The 12,478-nt window shown below is 47.1% G+C and overlaps 1 protein-coding gene across 8 annotated transcripts in view; it reads left to right on the forward strand.

Annotated features, from left to right (window-relative positions):
• The window catches only part of CHD8 (chromodomain helicase DNA binding protein 8), a 1,687,145-nt gene that overhangs the window by 333,164 nt on the left and 1,341,503 nt on the right, over positions 1 to 12,478 (forward strand). The gene's annotated exons all lie outside the window — the stretch shown is intronic.

A 12,478-nucleotide genomic window follows, 5' to 3' on the forward strand; every position in this document is an offset into this window, starting at 1 on the left:
AATAAATAAGCCCATAGAGCAAACACATCTGTTTGGGAAAGCAGTTGATGAGGCCCTAGAACATGCGAAGAAGGAGTTTGATACCATCAAGACTCTTGACCAAATTTCTAGGCCACCTAACAGACGCAGCTATGGCAATAGACGCTCCTTTCGTGGCCAACGCCAGCAGCAAAGCCAACAACAATTTTACTCTGCTACCAACTGGCCCTCTAACCAAAGCACCCAGTTCAGTCAAAGAGGCCAACGTCGTGGCAAAGGAAGAGGGCGCGGCTCCAGTCCAAAAGGCCCCACGCCCAATACCAACAAATGACGATTCGGGTCCCCTCCCATGCATCACCGGTCGGGGGGCCGGCTAACATCGTTCCTTTCAGCATGGGAGGGAATAACGTCAGACCGCTGGGTATCATCCACCATAGCCCACGGATACTGCATCGAATTCAACGGTTCCCCGAAATACAGACCCCCACGGAACCGACTCATGACACCGGAACACCTCACTATTCTTCTTCAAGAAGTAGAAGAGCTACTGAAAAAAGAAGCTATAGAGGCTGTCCCCCTATCTCGGGTAACAGAAGGTATTTATTCAGTGTACTTCCTTGTACCCAAAAAGGACTTAACCATGCGCCCTGTATTAGATCTGCGCCCAGCGAACAACTTTGTCAAACCCCAAAAGTTTCGTATGGTGACCTTGCAAGAAGTAATCCCAAGGTTATCACAGGGGGATTACATGACAACACTAGACATGAAAGATGCATACTTTCATATTTTAATGTTGCCAGCGCACAGAAAATACCTCAGGTTCAAGATAGAGAACAAACACTATCAGTTCAGAGTACCCTTCGGGATAGCATCTGCACCAAGGGTATTTACGAAAGTACTAGCAGTGGCAGCGGCCCACCTGCGCAGATTATCCATCCCGGTTTACCCGTACCTCGACGACTGGCTCATAACAGGGGATTCTTACGAAACATGCTTCTCCAATACCCAAAGGACCGTAGACCTTTTGTCCCAACTGGGCTTCTCCATCACCGAAAAGAAGTCCAGCTTAGACCCCAGCCAAATCAAACAATTCGAACAAAGGACGGCCTCGTCTTCCCCTCCAACGAGAGGGTCCAAAACATGCTGTTTCAGATCCCCCAATATGTGGCAGGTCGAGAGGTGACGGTACGCAAAGCAATGCGCTTGCTAGGGATGATGGCGTCATGTATTTATTTGGTACCTCACGCGCGCCTGCGCCCGCGCCCAATGCAAGAGTGGCTCTACAGCCAGTGGTGTCAGGCCAGCGGACAATGGGACGATCTGGTGGTGGTCTCGCAGGCCTTGGTTCTCTCGCTACGGTGGTGGACAAAGGAAAACCTGTTATTAGGGAAAACTTTTGCCACACCCGCAGTGGAAGCCACTCTAACCACAGACGCATCCCTTACAGGATGGGGGGCTCACCTATCCCATCAGACTGCTCTCGGAGTGTGGACTCCGAGCTTAGCATCCAAGCATATAAACCTGCTGGAACTATTAGCAGTGTTCAAAGCACTGAAAGCCTTTCAGGAACACTTACAAGGAAAGACAGTGATGGTCCTCACAGACAGCACCACAGCCATGCACTATCTCAACAAGCAAGGGGGCACTCACTCTCCAGGACTGTCCAAGCTGTCCCAGAATATATGGAAGTGTGCTCTCAAACACAGCATGTTCCTACTATCACAACATGTACCAGGGGAACTCAATCTGCTAGCAGACAAACTCAGCAGAGACTTCCCCCTACCCAAAGAGTACGAATGGCAATTACATGAAAACATTGTCTTAGACGTCTTCACGCAATGGGGTTTCCCGGAAATAGACCTGTTCGCAACCCTGGAGAAATCACAATGCCAAAGTTACGCCTCCAGGTACCCCCAGAACCAGTCCAAGGGGAACGGTCTGTTGATTCAATGGTCAGGGAAATTTGTTTACGCCTTTCCCCCCCGACTCCCCTCCTCAACAAAGTGGTGCACAAGATGCACCAAGAGCAGGTTACCATGATACTAGTAGCCCCAATGTGGGCCCGGCAGCCATGGTTCGCTCACTTGATGGAGATGTCCCTATCTCCCCCAATGAAACTTCCCTGCCCGTACAACATGCTGTCACAAGACAAGGGCAGGACACTGCATCCATGCCCTCAGACCATGAACTTAGCAGCCTGCCTCCTGAGATCATAGAATTTGGACATTTACATCTCCCTCAGAGATGTATGGACATACTCAGGGAAGCCAGAAAACCTAATACTCGCCACTGCTATTCTAGCAAGTGGAAAAGATTTGTCATCTGGTGTAGAAGTAAGAACATCAACCCGGTTGACTGCTCTGCCACTAACATTATTCTGTACTTGACCCATTTACTGGATTCAGGTCTAGTGTTTAATTCCATTAAAGTCCACCTAGCGGCACTTTCTGCATACACCACTTCCCAACTTAGTGTCGTGGTGGAAGATACCAGTTATCAAGGCCTTTATGGAAGGGGTAAAGAGAATACACCCCCGATAGCTAACCCAGCTCCCGGATGGGACTTCAACGTGGTACTTTCTAGACTCATGGGCACTCCTTTCGAACCCATGCACAAGGCAACTCTTAAATACCTCACTCTTAAGACTGCTTTCCTAATAGCTATCACCTCCATTAGGAGAGTAAGTGAACTACAGGCTCTTTCTGTACTAGACCCCTTCGTATCAGTTCCCAAGGATAAGGTGGTTCTTTGCACACACCCAAGGTTTGCACCAAAATTCATCTCGAAATTTCATGTAAACCAATCTATAGAACTACCAACTTTCTTTCAAAACCCTTCCAGCTTGGGAGAAAAAAGTCTACATACACTAGATGTACGCAGAGCTGTCATGTTCTACATGGAAAGAACCAGATCACTGAGAAAGACTAATCAGTTCTTTGTCTCGGTGGCAGCAGGAAGAGAAGGAGATGCAGTCTCAAAGTCCACTATATCTAGATGGATTGTACAATGCATCACTCTGTTACACTCTTGCTAAGAGAGAACTACCCTTCAAGCCAAGAGCACATTCCACTCGAGGCACTGGGGCTTCCATAGCATTCATTGCAAATGTTCCCCTTGAGTCCATCTGCAAAGCGGCTACCTGGAGTTCTGTGCACACCTTTACAAAACACTACTGTCTAGATGCACACTCTAGATCTTACTCCCAGGTGGGACAGGCAGTATTAAGACATCTTTTCTCTACTGTTCCTTCCCATAACCCACCGCCAACTCCGGGTACTGCTCGCTAGTCTATGCACAGCATGTGATTCTAAGCAGATTAACAAACATCAGAAGACAAGGCATTACTTACCGTAAAAGCATTTCTGATGGTTGTATCTGCTTAGATTCACATGCGCCCGCCCTTCCTCCCCGCTCGGATGGAAGGAACATAGACATCCTCTACTATATTTCTCTCTTTTCTGTACTCACTCACGTCTAGAAGGCTCCCTCAGGGCAGAAAAATACAAACAGAGGGACCTCGACGCGTGAGGGATTGTGGGTACAACGCACGTCACTATAGGGATAGTGTTACAGACACGCCTTGTCGATGTCCCCTTTTCGACTACGAAAAACAAAATGCAATACTCCGCAGTGACCACTGGATGTCGGACCTATGCACAGCATGTGAATCTAAGCAGATACAACCATCAGAAATGCTTTTACGGTAAGTAATGCATTGTCATGTACAGGTACCCATGATCCTTTACGTGTCAATGCCCTCAGAGTCCCCGAGAGTAAGCATATTGAGATTGAACGCTGAGGTCCACCTCACTGTGCAACTGCATCAAAACATGAGAGCTACGTTGCAGAATATCACAGATGCTGCATCGTATGCTGAAAGGCGCACAGTGCCATAAAGGTGATGTGGTAGGGGGAGGGCTAAGTTATAATTTCATACACACACGTGTTGGAGAATGCTTTTAACCCCCCATTGCAGATTTACCTACACTCGCTAGTACGAGCTTGCCTGTTTATTGGCTACCCAATGGAGAAAACTCCATTTAAATTCTGCCATAGGTGCATTTAGAAGGACACTCACTGTGCAATAGCGATCTTCCAAGGGATTAAAACTGCACTCTGCAAAGCCTTCAAGCTTTGGACTGAAAACGTTGAGAAAGCATCGTACAAAGAGGTGGGCAGCCTACCCGGTGCAGGGCGAAAATAGACTGGGCGAATCGGATTATACCTGCGAAGGCCCTCGTGACAAGGAAAGTTAAAAATGTTTTCTGAAGAGGATTGCCACTTCCGCATTCCATGAGTTTAATATTGCCAACGTTTTAGAACTATTTTCTCTCTACAACTTACTCTGCATAGTTTCATTTGGAACCCCATTCTTTTTGCTATGTTTTTTATCCTGTCCTTTCTTTTTGAAGGGAAGTGAATCCTTCACCTTTTTTGCCTTTTGATCATTTATTAAGCGGAAACTGACCAGTCCTTCAGGCCATCAGTACTGGCAAATCTTCTTTCTCCTTTGAATTCTTGTATTTTTTGCATTGTTCACAGCACCTTATAATGCAGTGCAATGGGAATACTTTGGCATCACCCTATACACTGTTTCTGTTTTAATATAAGATTTCCCTAAAGACAAGCTGGTGGCAGCAGTTAGATTTTTTTTGTATTAAATTCGCTGTTCACATTCGGGTTTACTGTGCAAGGCTACTAAACATGGCTTGTGCCCTAAAATGGATGTTCTTTGGCCATATTGTAGTTTGAACTTCTTCTTGCTCTGTCAGGTCAGGGAATCCCTTTCAAAGTCCTGCACTTCCTGCAGCCATTCTTCAGATCTATGTTGGAGCCAAGAACCCTTCGAAGCTGAGCCGCATGTTGATGACCCGAGGACAACTTCTGCAGTGTACCAGCAACCCATTCAGTAACCAGCCTGGCAAAGCCCTGCTTCTCTGCCTGATCGCTGAAGACCCTTGTCAGTGTTTCAGCTCTTGACAGACTAGACTCGATGCCTTCTCAAGGAGCCAGTGCTTTCGGCAGTGTCCCTGGACTGCCTGGTGGACTGACCAGCTCCCTCGTGGGTTACCTTGGTGGAACTGCCACCATTCCGCTTTCAAACCCGGAACTTCAGTGGTTGCCCGCTTGTTCCACAAGGCTCCGTTTGAAATTCCAGCTTCCTATCTTCAAGGGAATGTGTCCAGCTTCAACTGCGACTGAAAGGACGCCTGTGTCCTACAAACGGTTATTGTTGCTTGAACTCTCATTCTTCCATCCCGTGAAGTGTCTGAAGAGGTCTGCTTCATTGGAATCTGCATTTCTTCACCAGTATTTTCTGCATCTTGCAGTTGCACCCGATGGGAAGAATCCTTGAACTTGCAACCCGATGGCCCCTGGGAAAATCTGAGTTGAGTGTGGTGGGGGGGTGGTGTGGGAGGTTTGGGGGGGAAGAGTAAGCATACCTGTGCTGTTCCCGTTCAACCCCCACACCCCACCCCTGTTCCCTTGCCTTTTGGTTGTCTGGTTGTGGTGGCTTTCTCAGGACCTTGTTGGTTCTCTTCTTCAGACTCTTGGCACAGGGAAAAAGAGCTTTCAACCCTGGCGTTTCTTGATTAACCAAAGTTTTGCAGGCTACAAGACCACCACGTCCTCCCTGTAGTCTTTTCACCAGACTCCCTGTAGTCCGTGCTCCTGCAGAAGCATCCGCTCTGTGCGGCTCCTCCCCTGTCCATTTGGCCTTGTGTCCGGGAATCGCCTCTGACGACTAACGACTTTGGTGTTCTTATGAGTCTTTGTACCGAGAGGTTGTTTCTGATTATCGGGTACTGAGTCAGTCTGTGCAGGGTTCAGCAGTGGTGTTAGAAAAACAGGCTTAATCACCTTTACAACTTCTATGGTCCCAACAAATTGGCAGAGATTTCACAGGGTTTCTTATTCTGCTCCAGGAGGAGTCATCCCCAAAGGCAGAGCTACTCCCAATGATGTCATGCTTGCCCTAACCCCTACGAACGGTGTGCCGGACCAGGCTCACCTCCTTAGCCTTAATAGGGGTGGGCCTGTTTGGGGAGAAGGCACCAATGTTCCGGATTCCTCGCAAGCATTATAAATATAGACAACACCACAGCCATGTTTTACATCAACAAACGTTTGGCTCTGGTGCGTTCAAAAAGCATCTACCTCCAAACTCTGCATGTTCCAGGGGATCACAAATGTTTAGCATATAGTTTAAGCAGAGCCCTTGTAACAGACCACCAGTGGGAACTCTACACCATTACACTTGAACAGCTCTTTGCAACATGGGGCCACCCATCAATAGATCTGCTTGCCACAGCAAACAAAATAAATGCCAAAACTCCACATTGAGATAGCCACAACAGGAATCCTTAGGCTATGCATTATGGGTGAGCTAGTTATCAATGTCTGCATACATCTTCCCTAACACCTCTGCTCTGCAGAGTAGTTCACACATTACACAGAAGCATTTAACAATTCTACTTGTTAAGTCAATGTGGGCAAGACAGCCGTGGTACTGCCTCTAGCTGGGTATGTCTTGGCCCAACAATCAGACTGTCCAATTCAGTCTTAATCAAAATTAACAACCGATAATCCATCCAGACCCTCAGACTACCAATGTAGCAGCCGGCCTCCAAGATCACAGAATTTGGGAACTTACAATCATCAACATGCTGTACGGATATAATGCATGAGGTAAGAAAACCAAAAGCCAGATATTGCTATGTCATCAAGTGGAAAAGGTTAGTAATCTGGTTACCTAGAAACATCGACATATGTTGTCAAGTGCCTACTCTAATCTGTTGGACTCTGTCTTGTTTACAACTTTCTCAGAGTTCATTTAGCAGCTGCGTAAGGGTGTGGAAGGAGGAGTCTGACACTCCAGTGGCATGTTTTTGAGCAAATACTTTTATCTGTAAGAAAATAAAATGGAAATCCCTAACTTTCCCAAATTCTAAGAGGGGTTTCCCTGCCTGAACTCATTACTAAGGATGTATCGGAATGCCTGCAACTAAAGTTCAGCATGCTGTGTCGATGCTTGTTTACTTCTTTTACAATTATAACTAAAGTATTGGCAAGTCTTCTTAATGCAGAATAGTGACATTCTTTAGAGGGGCGGGGGGGGGCTACAGTGTTGATGATATGGAGGGACTATTTTCTGAGAGAATTACTCCCTTACTCAGGATGCAGTCCCTTTTGTAGATACAGGGTAGTTTGTTTTTTACAGTTAATGAAGGCTGGGGGGAATGGATTCTTTCCCCAGGTTTCTCTTGGGCTCTTTATCCCAGTTTGCTCAAGTTGTGGGAATGATGGCCTACCTCGGGTTTTCGCCAAGTTGGTTTTCCAGCCGTCAAATATGGTCCTACTTCCACAATGTCACAGTACAAGGGGGAATGACTCCCTTCCCTGGGTTTTCCTCAGGTTTTGCACAGTGCCAGGGAAGTGACTCCCTTCCCCTTCTCTGGTTTCTTTCCATATTCTGAATGGAGGTTTTGTGTAGCTGCTATGGTTCACTAATCTGCCAAGTACTCTGGCGAAGGAGGGAGTTGGTGATCTCCTCCCTTGGTGGTGGATCTCCAACCCGTCTTGACTCTTTACAGGTTATCACTGATGTACCGGTTTCGCTACCCTGCCAGGTATTTAATTGGTTCCCTTTTATTTAAGGCAGTCTGTGTCTCTAACTGGGTCTCGGACCCTGTTCTTAGACCTCCTGTTCCCTTTTTGTCTTCCCCCAACAAACCTGGTAACTGTGTTTGTTGCAGGGTTTTCTGTCTGAGTGCTCCTGCCGATCTATTCGGTTCCCCATGTTCTCTCTCATGGATTCCTCTGACTGCGGTGGCAGTGAGGGGTGGGCTCCCACCTGGCTTCTGTTCCTTCCAGCCCACTGGCCTGTCTCATTGCTGACTGAAGAGACACCCCTTCAGTGACTCACGTGGCCCAGTCTTCTGTTCCTCTTGCATGGCACAGCTTCCTTGAGCAATGCGCCTCGAGGGACGGCTTACCCGTTGCTTTACTCTATCTTCCCATTTTATCTTGCAATCATTTACAGATGGTGTGTATTGACTAGAATGTGGATCTTGGGTCCACGGGGCACTCTTTATTACTCTGCGCATCTTCCTCATCGCAGTATTAATGTTCTCCACTGGGTTGCTTGTTCTGTTGCAAGTCCCAGTCTCCACACAAGCCTTGCATAGGTAGTGCCTACTTATCCTCGTCTCTGATTTCCAGGGGGACCAGATCATCTAACCTACACAAGTACATGGAAGTGTGTGGGATTAAGGGAGGTTGGGATATATTTTGGGCATACAGGGTTCTTCCCTGACGTGCGTCCCTAGTCCTATAGGAGGCACCTGGGCGGGGGGGGGGGGGGTCCCTCCCCATGAAATCCACCCTCTGAATACCACCATGTGGGACTATCTGGTAGCGCCCTGGCCTCATGGGAAGGCCCCCCCCAGGGGCCAAGGGACGGCATCCAAATATTTCACACAGTTTATGACATCACAGCACAAAGAATTGTGGTGGAAAGTGCTGGTAGTGAAAGCATTTATGAAAGGAGTAAAACAAATCTTTCGTCCAGCAGCTCATCCGCCCCCGTAGTGGGATCTAAATAAATTACATAATTGGACCCCCTTTTGAACCAATGCATGAGGCTCTGTTAATGGACCTTTCATATAAATTGGCCTTCGTTATTTCAATCGTATCAATCCAAAGGATAAGACCGTTACGGGTTCTGTCGGTTTCTGATCTTTTTGTCTCCATGCATAAAGCGGTGTTGAGAACACATCCAAGGTTTTCACCAAAGTTCCTATCCAAATTTCATGTTAACCAATCAATTGAGTTACCAGAATGCTTTCAAAATCCTCAAAATTGGGAAGAGATGGCATTGCACACACTTGACGTTCGTCAGGCAGTCCTGTACTACCTCAACTGAACCAAGGAATCCCCAGTCGGGGGACGAATCTCTCACTTCACCCACCCATGGGAGGGGATAACATCAGACAAGTGGGTCAGACATCTACGGTAGCAGGAGGTTACTGCATAGAACTCCAGGGTATCCCATCAAACCTCCCCCCTGTGACGGAAAGAAAAGTCGAGAGTAACAACTCATCTTGGTGGAGGAAGTCGAAGGTCTGCTTCTCAAGGACGCCATCAAAATCGTGTCATACAACCAGGTAAACAAGGGTATTCATTCAACATATTTCCTTGTTCCAAAGAAAGATCTAACCATGCGCCCCGTATTAGATCTGCGCCCTGCAAACTATTTTGTAAAGCTTCAAAAATACTGCATGACAACACTGCAAGAAGTAATCCCTCTGCTAAAACGGGGGGATTACATGGCAACATTGGACATGAAAGATGCTCATTTTCATATTTCAGTGTTCCCAGCGCATAGAAGATTCTTGGGTTTCAAAGACGCAGGCCAGCACTACCAGTTAAAAGTGCTGTCCTTCGGGATAGCCTCGGCTCCAAGGGTATTCACCAAGGTACTGGCAGTGGTGGCGGCGCACCTTTGCAGGGAAGTGATCCCAGTGTACCCCTACCTGGACGACTGGCTGATCGCGGGAGAATCCTACCGTCTTTGCAAAATAAACATGCAAAGAACCATAGACCTTCTTTTGCAATTGGGCTTCTCAATAAACGAGAAAGTCAAGTCTAGTACCACACATCAGAACAGTTCATAGGAGCTGTTCGATACAAAGACAGGCTTACTCTTTCCATCCATGGAAAGAGTACAAAACATGCTTTGGCAAATACCCCTGTATCAAGCCGGTCTCCTGCTAAGCGTATGCAAACCTATGCGTCTGCTAGGCATGGTGGCATCGTGCATTTACCTGGTCCTCCACGCGACCAATGCAGGAATAGTTGGCGGAACAATGGTCTCAGGCAAGTGGTCAGTGGGACGATCTAGTGGTTGTTTTGCCTACACTGGTTCAAAACCTATGCTGGTGTTCAAGGTAAAATCTGCTCAAGGGGAAACCCTTCCACGAACCGGAGGCGCTAGCGGTCATTACAACAGACACGTCACTTTCCGGGTGGCGGGGTCCATTACCTTCAGCACACTGCCTGTGGTCACAAGTTACTGCACAGAACCACATCAGCCTACTAGAGTTATTGGCGATCTTAAGAGCACTGCAAGCTTTTGAGACCCACCTAACAAACCAGTCGGTACAAGTCCTGATAGACCGCACCACTGCAATGTTCTATGTCAACAAACAGGGAGGTACACACTCTGCAAATCTGTCTAAACTGGCTCAGAGAATATGGAGGTGGGCACTCAAACGAGGGTTGCCACTGTCCTCTCAACATGTTCCAGGAGGACTCAACACTAGCGAACTCTCTCAGCAGAGATCCTCTGCCAGAAGGTCACGAGTGGAGAGACTACACACAGACGTGGTAGACCGCATCTTCTCTCTATGGAGCTATCCCTCTCTAGACTTGTTCGCAAAAAAAGAAAACAAGCAATGCCCAGACTTCGCGTCCAGGTTCCCCCAACCAGACTCCAAGGGGAACGCCCTATGGATGAGCTGGTAAGGGAAATTTGCCTACGCCCCCCCCCCCCCCCCCCCCCCCCGACTCCATTAATCAGCAGATCTCCATCAACGATTCACCCACAACCTCACTCTTTGAACTTGGCTGCTTGGCTTCCGAAGTCATAGAGTTTGGACACCTCAATCTTCCACAGCAGTGTATGGATATCTTAAAGGAAGCACAGAAACCAAACACCGGACACTGTTATTCCCTCAAGTGGAAGAGATTCGTCATTTGGTGCGAATCTAGACAGTTCAACCCAATAGAATGCACTCCATCACACATTCTAACATGCATGCTCCACTTGTTGGATTCAGGGTTGGTCTTTACTTCTTTAAGAATCCACCTAGCAGCTTTATCAGCCTACACCACCTCTCAAGGTAAAGGTTCATGGTGGAAAGTGCCAGTCATTAAAGCATTCATGGAGGGAGTGAAATAACTACATCCTTCAATCTCTAATCCCCCGCCATGCTGGGATCTCAATATAGCGCTAGCAAAACTCATGGGCCCTCCCTTCAAGTCTTTGCATCAAGCTACTTTTAAACACATTTCCTATAAAACTGCCTATTATTTCCTTAAGAGTCGGCGAGCTCCAAGCATTGTCAGTGCAGGACCCTTTCTTTATCATCCATAAAGACAAATTGTTTGTTTGTTTATTTTATTTGTATGGCGCTCCAAACCCAGAGGTAGAAGGGCGCTTAATTTGGTTACAGCGTTGAGAAGTATCTTAGTGTTGCATACTTCGTACAAGTTTATAATATATATATATATATATATATATATATATATATATATATATATATATATATATATATACACACACACAGTGGTCAATAAACAGAACATATGCAGTACGTACAATATACAATTTTCAGAATACAGTGTCTAAGCCAGTTACCGCACGGGTCTAGAGTTAGTGGTGTTATTCTTTGTTTAGCAGCCAGCTGATGACCTGCTTCCTAAAGATCTGGAAGGATTCGACAGTTTTGATGTTAAGCGGTAGGGAGTTCCTGAGTTGGGGGGCAAGCACTGTGAAGCTTACCCCTCCCAGCTCTTTTTAGGTGGAACCTGGGCACTAATAGGCAAAGAGTGTTGGAGGATCTGGTGAATCTGGTGGCAGGTTTCAGGATGAGTTTATTAGCTAGATAAGGTGGTGCTAGGTGATTGAGGGCTTTGTACGTGAGGCAGATGGTTTTTAGATCAATTTTTTGGCGTATGGATAGCCATTTGCAGGCTTTCCTAGTAGCAGAGATATGCTCTTGTCTGGGAATGTTGAGGGCTGCGCGCAAGGCGTTCTTTTGTATTACCTGCAATTTGTTGAGTACGGATTGATTAGCACCTAGGTACAGGCTGTTACAGTAATCCAGTTTGGATTGTATTAGAGCCCTGGCAAGGGTGAGGCAGCTGTTGGGTGATAGGAAGGGTCTGCTGGCCCTAATGAGCTTGCCGGTATAGGCAGCGGCTGAGGCGGTCATATTGGTGTGTTTGCTAAGGTTGGTGTTGGCATCTAGATAGAAACCAAGGGTTATTACGCTTTTGGCTATGGGAATGGAATGACCATTGATGGTGATGTTGTTATAGCTTGGGTCAAGTTTAGAGTGTTGGGGGAGCCGACGATTAGGAGCTGTCTTCTCATCATTCAGGCAGAGACCATGGGAGGCCATCAATTCCTGAATGATGGAGAATATTTTGTTGATCCGGGCGGAGTCTTCTTGGTAATTACCAGAGATAGTGAGGAGTATCTGGGTGTCATCTGCGTAGTTTGTGTAGGTGACACAAAGATGGTCCAGTTGGTGAAATAGAGGCTTTGTAAATATGTTGTACAAAGTGGGGGATACACAGGCACCTTGTGGGACCCCGCATGTGATGGGGATGGGGGTCTGCTGCAGCTGTAGTGGAAAAGACTCGTATGGTTCTGTTTGCCAGGAAGGATTGTATCCATGTGATGGCAGGGGAGAAGTGGGCTGCGGTGGCA

Source organism: Ambystoma mexicanum, chromosome 13 (genome assembly GCF_040938575.1).
Source record: "Ambystoma mexicanum isolate Mex_15411 chromosome 13, UKY_AmexF1_1, whole genome shotgun sequence".
Lineage (NCBI taxonomy): Eukaryota > Metazoa > Chordata > Amphibia > Caudata > Ambystomatidae > Ambystoma > Ambystoma mexicanum.